Genomic DNA, 21,029 nt, shown 5'->3' with positions numbered 1-21,029 from the left:
CCTTAAAGTACCATCAAAAATTGTCCCTAAGTTAATAATAATATAATTAAAAGTTCTTATCGTCTGGGGTTTTGTTTCAGATTCCACGGCTTTTAAAGGCCACTGCGGAGATTTATCGAAGTGCATCTTGATTGGAGGCTTCTTGGAGAAATCGGAGAAAGATCTCGAAGCTCTTGTAGCGCAAGCGGTCAGCGTGCGGCACTTTTATCAGCTTCAGAAATGCCCAGGTTGTGAGTTTCAGCCTCACCGAGAACAGTCGAGCATTTTACTCCGAACATTTTGACCGGAGTTCAAGGTACAACTGGTCTGTTCCGTCACGCATCTGCTTCTTAGTGTTCCCATGTGGGCACTTGGGTTCCTCTGGTCTACCGTCTTACAACAGTAGGTGCGAGTTTACTTGTTTACAGGGGGAGAGGGGGCGATTAGCGTCAGCTGATATGGCAAAGGCGCCGGTACGAAATCTTTAAATCTGAAGAACCAAACACACAATTCTTCTTTTCGTTCAGCGGATATTCATCGGTTTGGAAGTTTCGTGTGGGGAAAATTTGGAAGGGAAATCGGCTGCCTGGTGTCACTGTGTAACGGATGAAATTATTCAGCTTCCAGATGTTAATACATGAAAGGTCGAGAGGCCTTTTCCAACTCCCGTGTGGGGCAAGTTTAGCTTTTGAGCCACTGGATAAAGGGTTATTTTAATTGGTGCTAACGAATGCGAAGACATTTGGCACAAACAAGAAGAATTGTAAACTCACGAGTTCACTGTCCATGTTTCTTACATCATGTTCAACAGGAACAAGGATTCTCCTCAACACGTTACTGAGAATTTTATAAAAGGGATCTGCAACTCAGTTCGACGTTCACGAAGGATAATTCAGAGTCCTACCATAAATTTGTACAATGGATCTTTTTCGTATCTTGAGCCTGGGTCGCTCAGTCGGTAGACTCTGAGATTTCTATAAGCGGCTCGTGATTTGAGTGTGCAGAAATCAAATCCTTGTTCAGGCAATAAACTTTGAAACAACTGGCAAGTATCTATGTTTGCGGGACAAATGACGCCTGCGATGTGTTGTCAAAGCTTCGGTGGTATATTGTTTCCCAGGGATCGGCAGTATTGCGCTGTCTGAGGCGGTATTTGCGGCCTTCCGCCAGCAACCTGTGATTGGAGGGAGCGGGGCCGGACAGGCGGCCTGAATGTCGTTGCTGTCGTGGCCTCACTCAATCCGGGAGCTGGGGAACATCGAACTTCGAAAAACGGATGTGTTTGTTGCCGCGGTTGCCATGCTGTTTAGAACGATAGTTATTAACCGAGGCAGCTCTTCAGGGTCCTTTAAAAATCTCTCACAAATCAACAAAAAACCGTCGCAATGAGTAGCTTTGAGAGGAGATTTCTGCACAGGCAGGGCAGGAAACTGAAGTGAGGGAGATATATTTTCGGTATCTGTGTAATGTTTGAGTGTGTGCAGAACTGGACAGAGAAAGGAAAATATACCGGTTCTGTATTTTATTCATATTTCACTGCAGAGTGAAATCTTGCGTGTTTTCATATTTATTGATTTTGAGTGGATGACGTTTTGAAAATGTTTCCGCCCGGTTTCGAACCGGGGACCTTTCGCGTGTGAGGCGAACGTGATAACCACTACACTACGGAAACTCTGCTGTGCAAACGGTTATACGAAATGCTCGGAAGATAGTTGCCGTCTTCAAATGTTCTCAGTGCTGGGAGACGGGGCCGGGTCCCATTCAGGGGATTAAGTTTTACAAAATAGTTTGTTGTATTAATTTCGCAAAACTCATTAAACTCAGTAAAAAGACGAATAGTTGTTCAAATCGCCATTAATCAACCAATAACTTTCTGTTTCAGACTGACGGAAATCCAACATGTTGTTCATTCATTCATTCACCAGGCTGAATATGGAAAGTTCAGAGGGGAAGTGAAAAAGGAAATGACGGGCAAAGAGAGAGTGTGAGAATAAACTGGCGGCCAACATAAACTGGCATGTAAACATTAAACGGGCAGTAGGAGCCGTACTCTGATAAGGGACCATAAAGGAGAGCTATTCATGGAGGCAGAGAGGATGGCAGAGATATTATATGAATACATTGTATACGTCTTTACCAAGGAAGAAGATGCTGCCAGAGTCTCGGTAAAGGTAAATGCAGTTGAGATCCTGAATGGGCTAAACATTGATAAAGAAGAGGTACTCGGAAGGCTAGCTGTACTTAAAGTAGTTAAGTCACCCGGTCCGGATGGGATGCATCGTAGGCTGCTGAGTGAAGGAAGGGTGGAAATAGCAGGAGATACTGACCATAATCTTACAAACATCCACAGATACGGGGGTGGTGCCAGAGGACTGGAGAATTGCAAACGTTACATCCTTGTTCAAAAAAGATGTAAGGATAAAGCCAGCATCTATATGCCAGTCAGTTTAACCTCAATGGTGGGGGAACTTTTAGAAACGATAATCCGGGACAGAATTAACAGACGCTTGGACGACTGTGGATTGATTAGGGAAAGCCGGCATGGGTTTTTTGAAGGCAAATCGTGTTTAACTAACATGATAGAGTTTTTTGTTGAGTTAACAGAGAGGGTAGATGAAGGCAACGCAGTTGATGTGGTGCATATGGACTTTCAAAAGGTGTTTGATAAAGTGCCGCACGGTAGGCTTATCAGTACGATTGAGGTCCATGGATTAAAGGGGGCAGTAGAAACATGGATGCAGAATTGGCTCAGGGACAGGAAGCAGAGAGCAGTGGTGATTGGTTGTTTTTTGGACTGGAGGGAGGTGCACAATGGTGTTCCCCAGGGGTTAATGCTGGGACCACTGCTTTTCTTGATTTATATTAATGACTTGGACTTGCTTGTACAGGGCACAATTTCAAAATTTGCAGATGACACAAAACTTGGAAGGGTAGTGAACAGTGTGAAGGATGGTGACAGACTTCAAGAGGTTATATATTGGCCTGTGTCATGGGCGGACAAGTGGCAGATGAAATTTAACACAAAAAATGCGACATGATACATTTCGGTAGGAAGAACCAGGAGAGGCAATATAAACTAAAGGGCACAACTCCAAAATGGGTACAGGCCCAGAGAGATCAGGTGGTTTATGTGCACAAATCGTTGAAGGCTTCAGAGCAGGTTGAGAATGCGGTTGAAAAGGTATACGGGATCCTGGACTTCATAAATAGAGGCATCGAGTAAAAAAGTATGGATGTCATGATGAACCTTTATAAAACACTGTTTCGGCCACAACTGTGGTATTGTGTCCGGTTCTATGCACCGCAGTTCAGGAAAGATGTGAAGGCCTTACAGAGGGTGCAGGAGAGATTTACTAGAATGATTGCAGGGATGAGGGAATTTAGTTACTTGGACAGACTGGAGAAGCTGGGGTTGTTCTCGTTGGAACAGAGAAGGTTGCGGGGAGATTTGATAGAGGAATTCAAAATCATGATGGGTCTAGACAGAATAGATAGAGAGAAACTGTTCCCAATGGTAGAAGGGTCGAGAACCAGAGGACATAGATTTCAGGTGATTGGCAAAAGAGCCAAAGGTGACATGAGGAAAAACGTTTTTAAATAGCGAATGGTTAGGATCTGGAATGCACTGCCCGAGGGGTGGTGAAGGCAGATTCAAAGGCAACTGGATAAGTGCTTGAAAGGAAAAAAAATGCAGGGCTACAGGGAAAGGGCGGGAGAGTGAGACTAGCTGGATTACGATTGCGTGGAGCCGAATGGCCTCCTTCCGTGCTGTAAACATTCTACGATTCTATGAGATTTGAGCGTCGCTGGCAAGGCCAGCATTTATTCGTCATCCCTAATTGTGCTTGAGAAGGTGGTGGTGATCCAGCTCCTTGAACCGCTAAAGTCCGTGCGGTGAAGGTTCTCCCACAGTGCTGTTAGGAAGGGAGTTCCAGGATTTTGACCCAGCGACAATGAAGGTACGGCGATATATTTCCTAGGCAGGATGGTGTGTGACCTGGAGGGGAACATGCAGGTGGTGTTGTTCCTATGTGCCATATGCCCTTGACTTTCTAGGTGATAGAGTTCGCGGATTTGGGTGGTGCTGTCGATGAAGCCTTGGCGAATTGCTGCAGTGCATCCTGTAGATGGTACACACTGCAACCACGGTGCGCTGGTGGTGAAGGGAGTGAATGTTTAGGGTGGTGGATGGGGTGCCAATCAAGCGGGCTGCTTTGTCCTGGATGATGTCGAGCTTCTTGATTGAAGCTGGAGCTGCACACATCCAGGCAAGTGAAGGGTATTCCGTCACACTCCTGACTTGTACATTGTAGATAGTAGAAAGACTTTGGGGAGTCAGGAGATGAGTCACTCGCCGCACAATACCCGGCCTCTGACCTGCTCTTGTCGCCACAGTATTTATGTAGCTGGTCCAGTTAAGTTTCTGGTCAATGGTGACCCCCAGGCTGTTGATGGCGGGGAATTCTGCGATGGTAATGCCGTTGAATGTCAAGGGGAGTTGGTTAGGTTTTCTCTTGTTAGAGTTGGTCATTGCCTGGCACTTGAATGTTACTTGCCACTCATCAGCCCAAGGCTGAATGTTGTCCAGGTTTTGCTGCACGCGGGCACGTACTGCTTCATTAGTAGAGGGATTGCGAATGGAACTGAACACTGTGCAATCATCAGCGAACATCCCCATTTCTGACCTTATGATGGAGGAAAGGCTATTGATAAAGCAGCTGACGATGGTTGGGCGTCGGACACCGCCCTGAGGAACTCCTGCAGTGATGTCCTGGGGCGGAGATGATTTGCCTCCAACAACCACTACCATCTTACTTGGCGCCAGGTAAGATTCCAGCCACTGGAGAGTTTTCCCCCTGATTCCCGTTGACTTCAAATTTCCTAGGGCTCCTTGAAGACACATCGGTCAAAGGGTGCCTTGATGTCAAGGGCAGTTGCTCTCACCTCACCTCCGGAATTTAGCTCTTTTGTCCAGGTTTGGACCAAGGCTGCAATGAGGTCTGTCGCCGAGTGGTCCTGGCGAAACCCAAACTGAGCATCGGTGAGCAGGTTAAGTGCCGCTTGATAGCACTGTCGACGACACCTTCCATCACTTTGCTGATGATTGAGTGCAGACTGATGGGGTAATAATTTGCCGGATTGGCTTTTTCCAGCCTATTATGAACAGGACATCCCTGAACAATGCTCCACTTTGTTGGCTTTCCACCTTGGTTAACAAATGACAGTCTAAACTTAAATGAGTTTGCTGTGTTTTCCCTGTGTTGAATTGTCACCCGTTCTCATCTTACAGGCGGTATTTTAGGACTTGGTTAAAAATGTTCCGTGCTTGTGATACAAATAGTCTGGATTCCCACCTTAGTAATACAGAATGGCAACGGCTGCTCCACTCTATCATACAACCCCAACTAGTGCCGCCTCAGTTAAAGTACATTAACTAGTGCCCCCCACTCTTGTACAACCTCAAGTGAGTAGATACAAAGAGTGTGTGTTTGTTTGACTGTGATTTTTATGCAACAGCAGCCGCCATTCTTTCCGTTGCTATGGAAATTTTGTTAGAGACGAAAATCGAATCCCACCCTGACAGTCCTGAAGCATCAATGTCCGGACTCAGTGCACTCGGCCATGCTCTATGTCAGTGTTGTCCAAGAGAAATTGCTGACTAGCCGCAGGTGTGGCTATGGTGGCATTATTTAAGTCACATGAACGAACTTTAGCAGAAAACATCTTGCACGCGCACAATATACAGTGAGATGTACTTCATATGTGTCTGTTTCATAACAAACATCTCCCACCATTCAGTAACCGAGGAAGTAAAGGACTCACAACGATCAAAAACATTCGCACTCTGCTTTTCACCATTTTATCAACAACACACAAAAAGTTTAAAGTCCACATGCGAATATGAGTATTGAGACCATAGGCCTAAAGGCCGTGTCCATGACTCATTTTTATTTAATAATCGCAATTGCAATGAGCCACATCTGGATTTCCATTTCGCCAGATGAGTCTCGTGGCAAAGGAATTGGAACAACTGGTCAATGCCACAATGGATTGATTCCACGGGCCGTGTTCTACTGACCCCAAACACTACACATTCTTACAACCAATAAAAATAAACCTGCCGGGGACGAATGTCGGGTTGGTTTTCTGGAAGTAGCAAATCAACTGTGCAGAAAAAAAAATACCTCCAGCCTAAGGCACAAGAAAGAATTTCGTACAAGCAAAGGACTGATTGTGAAGATTGAGGATTCAAAACCACAACAGCAGGGAAACTGCGATCTGAATGCAGCGACCTCAACCGCTGGCTCATCCTGACTCCAGAATCTCTAATTTACTGACCCCGATTTTCTCAGTGAGGCCCAATGGCAGTTTCACTCTCTCTGATTCTCGCTAAATCCTGCTGGAAGGCCGAGTGATCAGTATATAAACTCCCCGGAGTTTCCTCTGCCTGTGCTCGGTGTATGGGGACGTTTGGTCGGGCCGTGGTATCCAGTTTCCCAGGGAAGGGCAATAATGCTCGGTCTGAGACTTCATTCGCTGCTTTCCATCGGCAGCCGGTGATTGGAGAGGGCAGGGCCGGACAGGCGGCCTGAATGGTGCTTCTGTCACGGTCTCGCTCACTCCGGGAGCTGGGGAACAGCAAAAAACTGATGGGATTGTTGCTGCTTCTGAGATGCGGCTCAGAACTGCTGTTGTTAACGGAGGCAGCGCTGCAGGATCCTTTAATGATCCCTCACAAATCAACTGAAACCTGTCGGAATGTGAATACCATTTTACTTTTCCACAGTAAGGGGAGTGACATTCATCACGGAAAAATGGGAAACAGTTTGCCTCTCGCTCACTGCAGAAATATCCACGTCACAGCGAGACAGCTCTCCGGCAAACCGTGAGCATTCTCTTCGGATCTGGTCTGTCACGAAGAATTCTGATTACCTTGAAGCCAATCTCGGTTTTTTATTTATTGTTCGTGTGCCTGCTCTCCGACCGCAGGCGAAATGTTGGAATATCAGCCGTGCTCAGCTGATAGCAGCACTTTAGAAACCCGGCAATGCGAGACAATGAATGTTAAGGTAACAGTCACCCTCTGTGAGTGGAATTGAACCACCAACCATTATTAATTAACAGGAACCAATTGCGCTACAGAAACACGACGTCTTGCGCACCGAACCATTAATTCACCCAGCGAAAGCTTCAGCTTGTAGTGATCAATGTAACAGCGGTCTTACCATCAGTTTACTTTTCAAAAATAAAGGGTGTGCAGCTTGCACGAGTGAAAATCTGTGCTGTGTTATTTCTGAACTTCAAACTCCCCTTGCCCCGAAATGTCTGTATGTCTGTATGTTGGAAGACTCAGTCACCCAATGACAGACAACATTGATTTTTCGAGCTGTTATTCACCATCCTTTATTTCAGTAACGTTCTGGTTTGCTGAAAATGAGATGACTTGAAATGAGAAGGTCCAACGAGCCGGTGTCTACAAAGTTGTATCTTGCACTTCCAGTGAAACGGACGGCAGTTTTCTCTTTTAAACCAGTGGTTATGATGTTAATGTGCCCGAGAAAGACTGGATTACAGCAGGTGACTCTGGGCCAGAGTAAAGTTCAATGAAAATTTATGCTCGGTGAAGTTACAAATCTAACGACAAGAGTTTGGGCTGGAGACGGAATAGACTAAATAAGCAAATTTAATTACGCTGATTCCATAAACATTGCACACCACAGCCCTTAAAAATTGAGACCTGTTTCTATATAAAACTGGAGAGGGTCTAAATAGAAAGTTACAGAAAAAACAACATTGAGGTATCAAATTTAATTACACTGATTCCACAAACATTGCTCAGCACATCCCTTAAATACTGATATCTGTTTCTATATAAAACTGGAAAGGGTCTAAACAGAAAGTAACAGAAAAAAAACATTGATGTATGAAATGTAATTTTGCTTTACTGCGCAAATGCTGAACAGCCAATCCCTCAAACACTGTCCCGACATAAAATCAGTCGCAGAGCCCTGAGCCGCAGTGAAAATGCTGCGACCCAACGTAATTCAAACACTTAGTCTTCGGATCTGAAGTCAGATGCTGCAGTTCTGCCACCAGCTCCACAGGAAACTTGTGGATCCGAAATCCATATGGATGGCGATCGGTACTGACCACCACCGCGCTTCTGGGAGTGCAGGGGACGAAAGCAGCAGCCAACCACACTTCCTCACCAAAAGCGCAGGAATCCTACTCCTGAGAGATTCACTTCTTTAAACGTTGTTGAGATTCAGTGAATTGCGATATAATTCAATCTTTAATTGCCCTCCGCTCTGTCAGTTCAGGATTTTATTTAAACCGATAATTGGAGTTCTGTTTTACAGAGTGCCGGTTGTTTAAGCATTTCTCAGTCCCACTATTACCATTAATAACACTTTTTGCTGCTAACTTCTGTTTGATACAAAGCACCGGTCCTGTGAAATTGATCAGCGGTTGCACCAGGTTACTGGTGTGATAAACACTGAGCATTTTTAAAAATACTTACCTTGTTGCCGTGTCTGTATTATCGCGATTATCACGTTTGCCTCACACGCAAAAAGCCCCCGATTCGATCCCGGGCAGAATTTTTTCATTATATTGGAACTTGCTCCAGATGTACCTCCAGGGGCGAGTTTCTTCTCCTGTGTTGATAGGTCGACAATTGGCTGTTCCTGTTCAATTTAACAACGGCTGCACCAAACTCCTGGTCTCATACACACTGAACATTTCCAAACAGTCTCCTAAAATGCAGTCGGAAAAGCGTTTCAAATACAAAACAAATCATTATTAAACTAGTGAGTGTCATTCGGTAACCATGTTAGGGTTTCTTTCAGTCTGCAACAAAATGTTATAGGTTGGTTAATGGTGTTTACAGAAATATTCCTCTGTTCGTAGAGTTTATTTGGTTTCATGTAATTAATTATATCAGTGTAAGCGCCGAATCATAACCACGAGCCCACCAGGCACCTGTACGGACAGTTCACCCAATCCGGGTACTTTGATCATCTGCCCTAATCTGGCAGAAAAACAATAGGATGAACAGCCTTTGCCTGTGAAAAGGTGTCCTCTCCCCTTAATCAAACTAATATCTGCAATTGATGGACTGGAGCGAATTGCGCTCGAAGCAGTTCTGGAAAATGCGCAATGCAGCCGCACAGGAATTCCAAATGAACTCTCCGTGGAGGAAACGGAGTGACAGAAGCAGAAGGAGATGCCACGTGAAAGATTTGGGCCCAGACCTGCTGCATGAGACTTTAAATGTTGTCAGCCTTTAACTGTAGCTCACAGTGTGAGAACAGTCATTATTATCATTAGCCTTTTATGTATCTTCTTGCACTGCATCTCCTCAATAGCCCCGGGTTATCACAGCATCGCTTTCTGCAAATTAAGTCCCAGTGTGAAAACATATACAATTTCAAACCTAAGCAAAGTGTTTGAGATTGGAAGGAGAGTGCGAGTGGGGATCATGGGCCTGGGGGGCAGTGAGATCATCTCTGAATGCTAAGATATTCCGCAAAGCAAAGAAGCAGGGAGATGTGACCTTTGCGTCTATTTTTCCCGGTATGTGCAAAATCCATCCCTTCTCAATGGCCAGCACCATCCTTTCCCTCTCCCTGCTGACCAGGTCAAGATGGGTTTCATGTATTCGCTGTGTTTGCATCAAGCATCTAATTCAACTGGCAGCTGGAGGTGCAGAGGAAGCAGGAAGGAAAGAAGATTCAGAAACAGGAGATTCCACGTGAAACGGGCCGAATCTTGTGTGTTCCAGTTGCTTCAAATGATCCACGACAGCCCTGCGTCGCCTCGCAGATTTCCCAGGAGCTGCATCGATTCGGCCCGTGCGTGCGTGTATTTTGGAAATGGAAACAGAGACATCCGCTGCTTGTGGGAGTATTTCACCTCAATTTTCCATTTCACGCGCAGGCCTATCCGCACTCGGTACTGTCATGGCCTGAACACGTCTTTCGTGTTCTCACAGAAAATGCCACTTTTGCGAGCAGCTTGTCTGGACTGGACTGCACTGAGCTGGGACACTGGTAGCATTCAATGAATGAAATCAGCACTTCAAACAGAAAACATTCTTCACTCACTCATCCTCATACATTCGGGTCTCCATACTTGAATTATTCTTTTATTTATTGGAACATAGGAACATGAGTAGGCCATTCAGCCCCTCGAATATCCAGGTTCATACATCCTTCCTGAGGTGGGGTGCCCAGAATTGAATGATGTCCTCCAGATGGGGTCTTGCCAGAGCTCTGTGCAGCTTTAACATAACTTCCACCCCTTGGTATTCCAACGCTCATGAGATAAACGGGGAGAGTGAGAGCTTAAGATGGAAAGCGAGAGTGAGCAAATGGGAGAGAGTGAGAGGACTATGCATTGCACAAACCGTCGCTGTGTCGCTTTCTCAGGAGCTGCTTTGAATCTCCACTGAGCTTTTGAACCACTTACTGCACCGCAGCAAAAGTTCCAAAGCAGCATATGGGTAACGTGAAATAACCTAATCGATAGCCGATTTGTGGCGCCATGGTTAGCACGTGGGACTTCTTCTAATCACTGCAAAAGTTGTGTGTCCAAATCTCACCATCGTTGAATTTTAGCTCAGGGTTCGGTGATTTCGGCGCTGGGAAGTGAAATTTTGCATCAAAACCTCAACAGGATCATTAATGCCCTTCAAGGAAGGGAAACAACCCCCTACACTTCCTCTTATACAAGTGGCTCCAGTCCCACCCGAATTTATAATGCTTAATCCACTCTGAGTTGGATTGGCGAAACACTCTCAAGAAGGAGGCTCATCATCTGCTCACCGCAAAAGTCAATCTGCTGGACTTCCGGTTCTATCAGACTGCATGTTCCATCAGACAGGTTTCCAACTGGACAAATGCATCCGGCTGCCGTGCAAGCATTGGTGCTTCAGGGGTAGAATTCTTGCTTGCAGTAATTCTATGCTGTAGAAGTAGCTCCTGAAGATCGCAAGATGGAAATTATCGTGGCTGAGCGGTCGAACGCGCTGGTTTAAAGCTCAAGCTAAATCCCACAATTTACAGATGGATCAAAATCATAGTGCGTGGCTCCAATTCCGCAGTCTACCTCCTGTAAACTGATAACACCAAATATCACATCTGCTATTGCAACAAGAGGAACCACGTGGCGAGACAAATAATTGATGCATTTTGGAACACCTCAATTATTCCTTTTGCTCCGTTCGAAATGTTCAAAAGGAAAAAGATTCGTTTATCTAGGTGAGACTCAACTAACAACCTCGCCATTTCCCGACCCTGTACAGTCATTTTAGGACGACGCACTGACTGCGCCGCTACAGCCCGGTCACTCTGATCAACTGTCCCACTCTGCTGGAAAGAATCTTAAGGTGAGAGACGCTTACCTGTGGAAACGTGTCCTGTCCCCTTGATGCAAATAATATCTGCATTTCACTTTTAGCTTCTTTCACATCCTCTGCTCCATCGCACGACAATCGGGTTTTCTGTGAACAGATCAAAATAAACATTGCCAGAAATTCTAGCATCAGTGGGATTCAAACCCACGCCTCCATAGAAATTTGATGAAACACTTTTGACCGCGAGGCCACGCTACCATAATGTCACAGTAATGTTTAAAGAGCTGTTTAATGCTCAAATTAATGAATTGAAGCTGATTGATCGCATTTACCCCGTGCTGGGGTTGTTCTCCTTTGAGCAGAGAACGTTAAGAGGAGATTTGATAGAAGTGTTCAAAGTCATGAAGGGTTTAGATAAAGTAAATAAAGAGAACCTGTTCTCATTGGCGGAAGGATCGAGAACCAGAGGACACAGATTTACGGTGATTGGCAAAAGAACCAAAGGCGACATGAGGAAACACTTTTTTACCCAGCGAGTAGTTATAATCTGGAATGCGCTGCCTGAAAGGATGGTGTAAGCAGATTGAATCGTGGCTTTTAAATAGGAATTCGATAAATACTTGAAGGCATAAAAATATAGAGCGACCGGAAGGAGCGGGGGAATGGGACTAACTGGATTGCTCTTGAAATGACCCGGCACGGGCTCGATGGGCCGAATAGACTCCTTCTGTTCTGTAACCATTTTATGATTGTATGATTCTATTGAAAACCTATATTTTCTTTGCATGCATTTCTCTTTCTCTCCCTATCTCTGTCTCTTGTGTTGTTGCCTGATGGGCTTTTTAGGCTTCTAATGAGACCCTAATGTATCAGGATGAGTGAGTGAAGATTTTTTTCTGTTTGAAGTACTGATTTCATCAATTGAATACTCCCAGTGTCCCAGCTCAGTGCAGTCCAGTCCAGACAAGCTGCTCGCAAAAGTGGCATTTTCTGTGAGAACACGAAAGACGTGTTCAGGCCATGACAGTACCGAGTGCGGGTAGGCCTGAGCGTGAAATGGAACGGCGACGGCTGATCGAACCTGCAACACCAGCAGAGAAGATTAAAGAAAGATTGAGACGGTAGGAAAAGTAAAGGTGCAACCCAGCTGCTGCAGCCAATGTCTACACATTTATGTATCGTCGCTCTCACAGTGAATCAAATCACCAATTTGATTAAAGTATTCTTATGGTAGAGTGTATGTTATCACCATGCCGAGACAGACGGCAATCATATCAGAGAATCAGACAATCTGAAAAATTTACGCCAGTGGAGGCCATTCCGCCGATCGTGTTTGTACCGGCCGGAAAAGAGGTATCCAGCATCGCCCGACTTACCAGCGTTTGGTCCGTAGTCTTGTCGGTTATGGCTCTTCAAGTGCATATTGAAGTGCTTTTTAAATCCGATGAGGGTTTCTGCTTCTCCCAACCTCTCAGGCAGTGAGTTCCAGACCCCCACCACCCGCTGGGTGGAAAAAAATCCCCTCTGCTCCACTCTAATCCTCGACCAATTACCTTAAATCTCTGCCCCCTTTTTATTGACCTCCCTGCTAAGTGAAACAGGTCCTTCCTTTCCACTCTATCCAGGCCCGTCATAATTTTGTACACCTCAATTAAATCTCCCCTCAGCCTCCTCGGTTCCAGAGAAAACACCCTCAGCCTATCCAATCTATTCTCATAGCTAAAATTCTCCAGTCCTCTAAACATCGTCGTAAATCACATCTGTACCATTTCTCGTGCAGTCGCATCTTTCCTGTAATTTGGTGACCACAACTGTAGGCAATACTCCAGCTGTGGCCTAACTAGTGTTATATTCATTTCAAGAACAACCTCACTGCTCTTACATTTTATGCCTGGACAACACATGTAAAGTAAATAAAATGTCTCAAGATGATGAAGAGATTGATGCTGAATGTGAATTTCCCCAAGGTCAGGCGGTCTAATTGATATTGGATAACGGGATAGAGAACGACATATCGAAGTTTGCCGATGGACACAAAATGGGAAGCGATGTAAGCAGTGTAGATGAAAGCATAACATTCCAGAGAGACATTAATATAATAAATGAATGGACAAAACCGTGGCAAATGGATTTCAATTTTGGCAAGTGTGAGATCATCCACTTTGGACATCACAAAGATTGATCAGAATACTTTACAAAAGGTGAAAAATTGGAAACTGTGGCGTTCCATAGGAACTTAGGTTTTGCCTGTACATAGATCAATAACATGTCATGGACCGGTACAGGAAATAATCAAAAAGGATAATGGAATGGTGGCCTATATATTTAGAGGACGAGAATACAAGGGAATAGACATTATTCTACAGCTACAAAAAGCTCTGGTTGGACCACACCTGGAGTACTGTGTTCAGTTCTGGGCACCGCACCTGAGGAAGGATATTCTGTCCTTGGAGGGAGTGCAGTGTAGATTTACTAGAATGATGCCTGGGCCCGAAGCGTTAAATTACGAGGAGAGATTACACAAACTATGGTTGTATTCACTGCAATTTAGTAGATTAAAGGCTGATGTGATCGAAATTATCAAGATATTATTAGGAACTGATGGGGTAGTTACAAAGAAACTATTTCCGCTCGTTGGGGTGTCGAGGACTTGGGGGCATCGCCTAAACATTAGAGTCAGGACTTTCAGGAGTGAAGTTAGGACACACTTCTACAAGCAAAGGGAGGTAGAAGTGTGGAAATCTCTTCCACAAACGGCAGTTGATGCGAGCTCAATTGTTAATTTCAAACCCGTGATTTATAGATTTTTGTTAACCAAAGGTATTTAGAGATATGGGAGGAAAGCGGGTGCAGGGAGTTCGGTCACAACTCATTGAGTTACGGAACAGGCTGGAAGGATCAAAGACCAAACTCCTGTTCCGAAGTTCCTCCTTGGTGCAGAATGCAAAACGATCATGCATTTACCGGGAATCGAACCCGGGTCTCCGGCGTGGCAGGCGAGAATTCTACCCCTGAACCACCAATGCTGAGTTGTGAAGAATTTGCATGTTTCTAAATGGAATCCTGTCTGAACGAACATGCCGTTTCCAGCTGCGATGGACGAGTGGTTCAAGCTGTTGTCTCAAAACCCCAATGGAGTTTTCCTGCCTTGGTTTGAATTCGGCTCGCAGTGCTCCGGTTTAAAGATCTCTTCAATGCTCAAATACATAAATTGGAATTAATTGACCGCATTTACCTCTGTCCCAGCATGAGAGATACTTCAACGTGGCCGGTACTTTTAATTGGGCGTCCAATCTTCTCTTCCAAGATTTCAAGACCGAGAAGCAATATTTCCCAATCTGTAACTTAAATTCCGCTAGTTTTCAAAACCTGACATTTATACTCTTTATTTTCTTTGCATGCATCTCTCTATCTTTCCCTGTCTCTGTCTCTTGTCTCTCTGTGTGACCCCTGATGGACTTCTCAGGCTTCCTTGAACGGCGAAGGCTGACCGAACCTGCAACACCAGCAGAGGAAGGTAAAATAATGGACTGAGACGGTAGGAAAATAAAGGTGCAACCCAGCTGCTGTAGCAAATGATTACACACTTATGTCTCTGCTCTCACAGTGAAACAAAGCACCAACTTGATTCAAGTATACTTATGGGAGAGTGTATGTTATCACGATGCCGAGACAGACGGCAAACATATCATCGAATCCTAGAAAGTTAGGCCACAGAAGGAAAACATTCTGCACATCGTGCTTGTGCCGGCCGAAAAAATCGATACCGAGCCTGATCTCACTGTCCAGCGTTTGATACCTAATACTTTTAGTAACGGATCTTAACATGCATATTGAAGTTTTTATTTTTTCAATGCGATGAAGGTTTCTGCATCTCCCACCCTTTCGGGCAGCAATTTCCCTACCCCCACCGTCCACTGGGTGGGAAAAAAATCTTTCACTCCCCTCTAATCCTTCTACCAATTACCTTCGATCGATGTACCCTGATTATTGACCTCCCTGCTATCCACTCAATCTCGGCCCGTCATAATTTTATACACCTCAATAAAATCTGCCAACAGCCTCCTCATCTCCAAAGCAAACAACCTCATCCTATCCAATCTAATCTCATAGCTAAAATTATCATGTTCTGGCAACAGTGTCGTAAATCTCCTCTGTACCATCTTTAGTGCAATCACATCTTTCCTGTAATGTGGTGACCACAACTATATGTTGCTTTCTTGCTGAGGCTGAACCATTGTTTTATAAATTTCTACCATAACCTCCATGCTCTTACATTCTATGCGTCAGCTAATAAAGGAGAGTATCCTGTATGCCTTTTTAACCACTTTAACTACGTGTCCTCTTACCTTCAGGAATCTGTGGACATGCACTCCAAGATCCCTCTTTTCATCGATACCTCTCAGTGTCGTCCAAAGCAATGTAGTTTCAGAGCAACTAATTCTGAAACGTCTTGCTTGATAATAAAAGTCGCACAGACGAAACCAATTTAGTAAAGGGAAACTAATATTGGCGACAGGAAATAGTTAGTGTACAGCTTGATATTAGTGCACACCGGAATGGAAAACGAGATTGGATGCACAGAAGAGGACTGAAAGGATGGCCGATCGGCTTTGGAAGACAACGAAACTTGTCACTGGCTGCACAAAGCAAGTAACAGCGCCTGGTTGATCCAAATGCACGATTCTCGCTTTGGGGCTTTAGTTAATTAAAGTCCGAAAAGTTCCGCGTTCAAATCCCAGATGAGCCTTGCGATTCCACAACTTTGAGTGAAAAGACACCAATTGGCTTCTGACATCTTCTCAGTATTGCTGTTGGTCGGATTGAATTACATGCAGAGCATGTTTGAGCTCCAGAAGACAGAGTGCTGAGTTTCCCAAGGCGCAACACATGTAAAGTAAATAAAATGTCTCTGGATGATGAAGAGATTGATGCTGAATGTGAATTCCCCCAGTTCAGGCGTTCTCATTAATATTAGATGACGGGTTCGAGAACGACATATCGAAGTTTGTGGATGGCTCCAAAATGAGCAGCGTTGTGAGCAGTGCAGATGAAAGCACAACATTCCACAGAGACATTAATAGAATAAATGAATGGCCAAAACCGTGGCAAATGTATTTCAATTTTGGCAAGTGTGAGGTCATCCACTTTGGACTTCACAATGATAGATCAGAATACTTTACAAAAGGTGAATAATTCGAAACTGTGAAGTTCCACAGGAACTTAGGTGTCCGTGTACATAGATCAATAACATGTCATGGGCAGGTACCGGAAATAATCAAAAAGGCGAATGGAATGGTGGCATGTATATTTAGAGGATGAGAATACAAGGGAATAGACATTATGCGACATCGACACAAAGCTCTGGTTGGACCACACCTGGAGTGCTGTGTTCAGTTCTGGGCACCGCACCTTAGGAAGGATATACCGTCCTTGGAGGGAGTTTAGTGTAGATTTACTAGAATGATACCTGGACTCTAAGCGTTAAGTTACGAGGAGAGATTACACAAACTATGGTTGTATTCCTTGCAATTTAGTAGATTAAAGGCTGATATGATCGAAATTATCAAGATATTAAGAGGAACTGATGGGGTAGTTACAAAGAAACTATTTCCGCTCGTTGAGGTGTCTTGGACTTGGGGGCATAGCCTAAACATTAGAGTCAGGACTTTCGGGAGTGAAGTTAGGACACATTTCCACAAGCAAAGGGAGGTAGAAGTGTGGAAGTCTCTTCCACAAACGGCAGTTGATGTAAGCTCAATTGTTAATTTCAAAACCGTGATTTATAGATTTTTGTTAACCAAAGGTATTGAGAACTATGGGACGAAGGCGGGTACAGTGACTTTGGTCACAACTCAGCCATGATCTCATTGAGTTGCGGAACAGGCTGGAAGGACCAAAAAACACAATCCTGTTCCGAAGTTCCTCCTTGGTGCAGAATGCAAAACAATCGTGCATTGGCCGGGAATCGAACCCGGGTCTCCCGCGTGGCAGGCGAGAATTCTACCGCTGAACCACCAATGCTAACTTGTGCAGAAATTGCATGTTTCTGAATGGAATCCTGTTTGAACGAACATGCCGTTTCCAGCTGGGATGGCCGAGAGGTTGAAGCGGTGGTCTCAAAACTCCTATGTGGTTTTCCTGCCGAGGTTTGAATTCTGCTCGAAGCGCTACTCTTCAAAGATCTCTTCAATGCTCAAATACATTAAATGGAATTAATTGACCACATTTACCTCTCTCCCAGATGCTTCAACGTGGCCGGTGCTTTGAATCGGGCGTCCAATCTTCTCTTCTAAGATTTCAAGACCCGAGAAGGAATCTCTCCCAATTTGTAACTTAAATTCTTCTGGTTTGCAAAACCTGACATTTATACTCTTCATTTGATTTGCATGCATATCTCTATCTTTCCCTGTTTCTGTCTCATGTCTCTCTGTGCGTCCCTTGATGGACTTCTCAGGCTTCCTTGAACGGCGAAGGCTGATCTAACCTGCAACACCAGCAGAGAAGGCTGGAGAAGAGGACTGAGACCGTAGGAAAAGTAAAGGTGCAACCGAGTTGCAGCAGCCAATGTCTACACACTTATGTCTCTTCGCTCTCACAGTGAAACAAAGCACCAATTTGATTAAAGTATACTTATGGTAGAGTGTATATTATCGCGATGCCGAGACAGACGGCAATCATATCATCGAATCATAGAAAGTTAGGCCACTGAAGGAAGCCATTCTGCACATCTTGCCTGTGCTTACCGAAAAATCGGTACCGAGCCTCATCTCACTTTCCAGCGTATGGTCACTAATCTTGTAGATTACGGATGTTCACGTGCATGTTGAAGTTTTTATTTTTCAATGCGATGAGGGTTTCCTCCTCTCCCACCCTTTCAGGCAGTGAATTCCCGACACCCACCGCCCTCTGGCTGGGAATTAAATCTTCCGCTCCCGTCTAATCCTTCGACCAATTATCTTAGATCTATGTACCCTGATTATTGACCTCCCTGCTAAGGGAAATAGGTTCTTGCTATCCACTCTATCTAGGCCCGTCATAATTTTATACACCTTAATTAAATCTCCCAAAAGCCTCATCAGTTCCAAAGCAAACAACCCCAGCCTATCCAATCTATCCTCATCGTTAAAATTCTCCAGTTCTGGCAACGTTGTCGTAAATGTCCTCTGCCCCCTCTCTAGTGCAATCACACCTATCCTGTAATGTGTGACCACAACTGTACGCAGTATTCTGGCTGTGGCCTAACTATTGTTTCATACATTTCTTCCATAACCTCCCTGCTCTTTTATTCTATGCCTCGCAAATAAAGGAGAGTATCCTTTGTGACTTCACAACCACCTTATCTACCTGTTCTACTACCTTCTGGGATCTGTGGACATGCACTCCAACGTTCCGCCGTTCATCTGGATCTCTCAGTCCCCTCCCAAGCAATGTAGTTTCAGAGCAACTAATTCTGAAACGTCTTACTTCATAATTCTAATCGTACAGTCGAAACCAATTTGGTAAAGGGAGACTAATATTGGTCACTGGAAGTCGTTAATGTACAACTTGATATTGCTGTGCACCAGAATAGAAAACGAGATTGGATGGACAGAAGAGGTCTGAAAGGATGGCCGATCGGCAGTGGGAGGCAGCGCACATTTTAACTGGTGTACGATTTCAATGTCAGCGGTTCGTGGGTCTCGGGGTATGATTCTCGCTTAGAGCTTTTGCGTTAAATGGTATACGTGAGATCTCAGTTTCAAATTCCGCACGATCTTTCCTATCTCAGTGCTTTTCGTGAAAAGTCAGCAATTAGCTTCCGACATCATTTCGGTGTTGCTGTTGGGAGAATTGATTTTTTTCCAGAGAATATTTGAGCTCCAGAGGACAGGGTGTGGAAGTTTCCGAGGCGCAACACACGTGAAGGAGCGGGTGAGTGGGACGAACTGGATCGCTCTTACAATGAGCCGGCACGGGCTCAATGGACCGAATCGCCTCCTTCTGTGTTGTTACCATTTTATGACTGTATGATTCTATGTATTCTCTTTATTTTCATTGCATGCATTTCTTTATCTCTCCCTGTCTCTGTCTCTTGTATTGTCCCCTGATGGACTTCTCAGGCTTCCTGAAACGGCGATGCCTGATCGAATCTGCAACACCAGCAGAGAAGGTCAATTAGAAATAGGAGCAGGAGTCGGCCAATCGGCCCCTCGAGCCTGCTCCGCCATTCAATAAGATCATGGCTGATCTGATCCTAACCTCAAATCTAAATTCATGTCCAATTTCCTGCCCGCTCCCCGTAAACCCTAATTCCCTTTACTTCTAGGAAACTGTCGATTTCCGTTTTAAATTTATTTAATGATGTAGCTTCCACAGCTTCCTGGGGCAGCAAATTCCACAGACCTACTACCCTCTGAGTGAAGAAGTTTCTCCTCATATCAGTTTTGAAAAAGCAGCCCCTTATTCAAAGATTATGCCCCCTAGTTCTAGTTTCACCCATCCTTGGGAACATCCTTACCGCATCCACCCGATCAAGCCCCTTCACAATCTGATATGTTTCAATAAGATCGCCTCTCATTCTTCTGAACTCCAATGAGTAGAGTCCCAATCTACTCAACCTCTCCTCATATGTCCACCCCCTCATCCCCGGGATTAACCGAGTGAACCTTCGTTGTACCGCCTCGAGAGCAAGTATGTATTTTCTTAAGTATGGAGACCAAAACGGTATGCAGTATTCCAGGTGCGGTCTCATCAATACCTTATATAACTGCAGCAATACCTCCCTGTTTTTATATTCTATCCCCAGAGCAATAAAAGCCAACATTCCGTTGGCCTTCTTGATCACCTGCTGCACCTGCATACCAACTTTTTGATTTTCTTGCACGAGGACCCCCAGATCCCTTTGTACTGCAGTACTTTCCAGTTTCTCGCCTTTAAGATAATAACTTGCTCTCTGATTTTTCCTGCCAAAGTGCATAACCTCACATTTTCCAATATTGTATTGCATCTGCCAAATCTCCGCCCGCTCACCCAGCCTGTCTATATCCCCCTGTCGGTTTTTTATGTCCTCCTCACTCTCCACTTTCCCTCCCATCTTTGTATCAGCTGCAAACTTTGATATGTTACACTTGGTCCCCTCCTCCAAATCGTTAATATAGATTGTAAAGAGTTGGGGACCCAGCACCGACCCCTGCGGAACACTACTGGCTACAGGTTGCCTGTCCGAGAATGAACTGTTTATCCCAACTCTCTGCTTCCTTTTGGATAACCAATCCTCCACCCATGCCAGAATATTACCCCCAATCCAGTGATTCTTTATCTTAAGCAATAATCTTTTATGTGGCACCTTGTCGAATGCCTTCTGGAAGTCTAAATACAGTATGTCCACTGGTTCCCCTTTATCCACCCTGCACGTTATGTCCGCAAAGAACTCAAGCAAATTTGTCAGACATGACTTCCCCGTCGTAAAGCCATGCTGACTTTGTCCTATTAAATTATGTTGATCCAAATGTTCCGCTACTGTCTCCTTAATAATAGATTCCAAAATTTTACCCACCACAGATGTTAGGCTAACTGGTCTATAATTTCCAGCCTTCTGCCGACTACCCTTTTTAAATAAGAGTGTTGCATTTGCAGTTTTCCAATCTGCCGGGACCTTTGCCGAGTCCAGAGAATTTTGGAAAATTATTACCAAAGCATCCACAATCCCAAC

The 21,029-nt window shown here is 44.7% G+C and overlaps 2 non-coding genes across 2 annotated transcripts; both read right to left on the bottom strand.

Moving 5' to 3' along the window:
• Window positions 1–1,578: 1,578 nt before the first annotated feature.
• trnav-cac (transfer RNA valine (anticodon CAC)) lies at window positions 1,579–1,651 on the bottom strand. The gene has a single exon. It is a non-coding gene; the product is annotated as a tRNA-Val (tRNA).
• Window positions 1,652–17,288: 15,637 nt separating this feature from the next.
• On the bottom strand, window positions 17,289–17,359 carry trnag-gcc (transfer RNA glycine (anticodon GCC)). Its single transcript has one exon. It is a non-coding gene; the product is annotated as a tRNA-Gly (tRNA).
• Between the last annotated feature and the right edge of the window lie 3,670 nt (window positions 17,360–21,029).

Source organism: Heptranchias perlo, chromosome 20, assembly GCF_035084215.1.
Source record: "Heptranchias perlo isolate sHepPer1 chromosome 20, sHepPer1.hap1, whole genome shotgun sequence".
NCBI lineage: Eukaryota > Metazoa > Chordata > Chondrichthyes > Hexanchiformes > Hexanchidae > Heptranchias > Heptranchias perlo.
The sequence above is the reverse complement of the archived record's forward strand: the minus strand, read 5'-3'. Positions and strand labels throughout refer to the sequence as shown.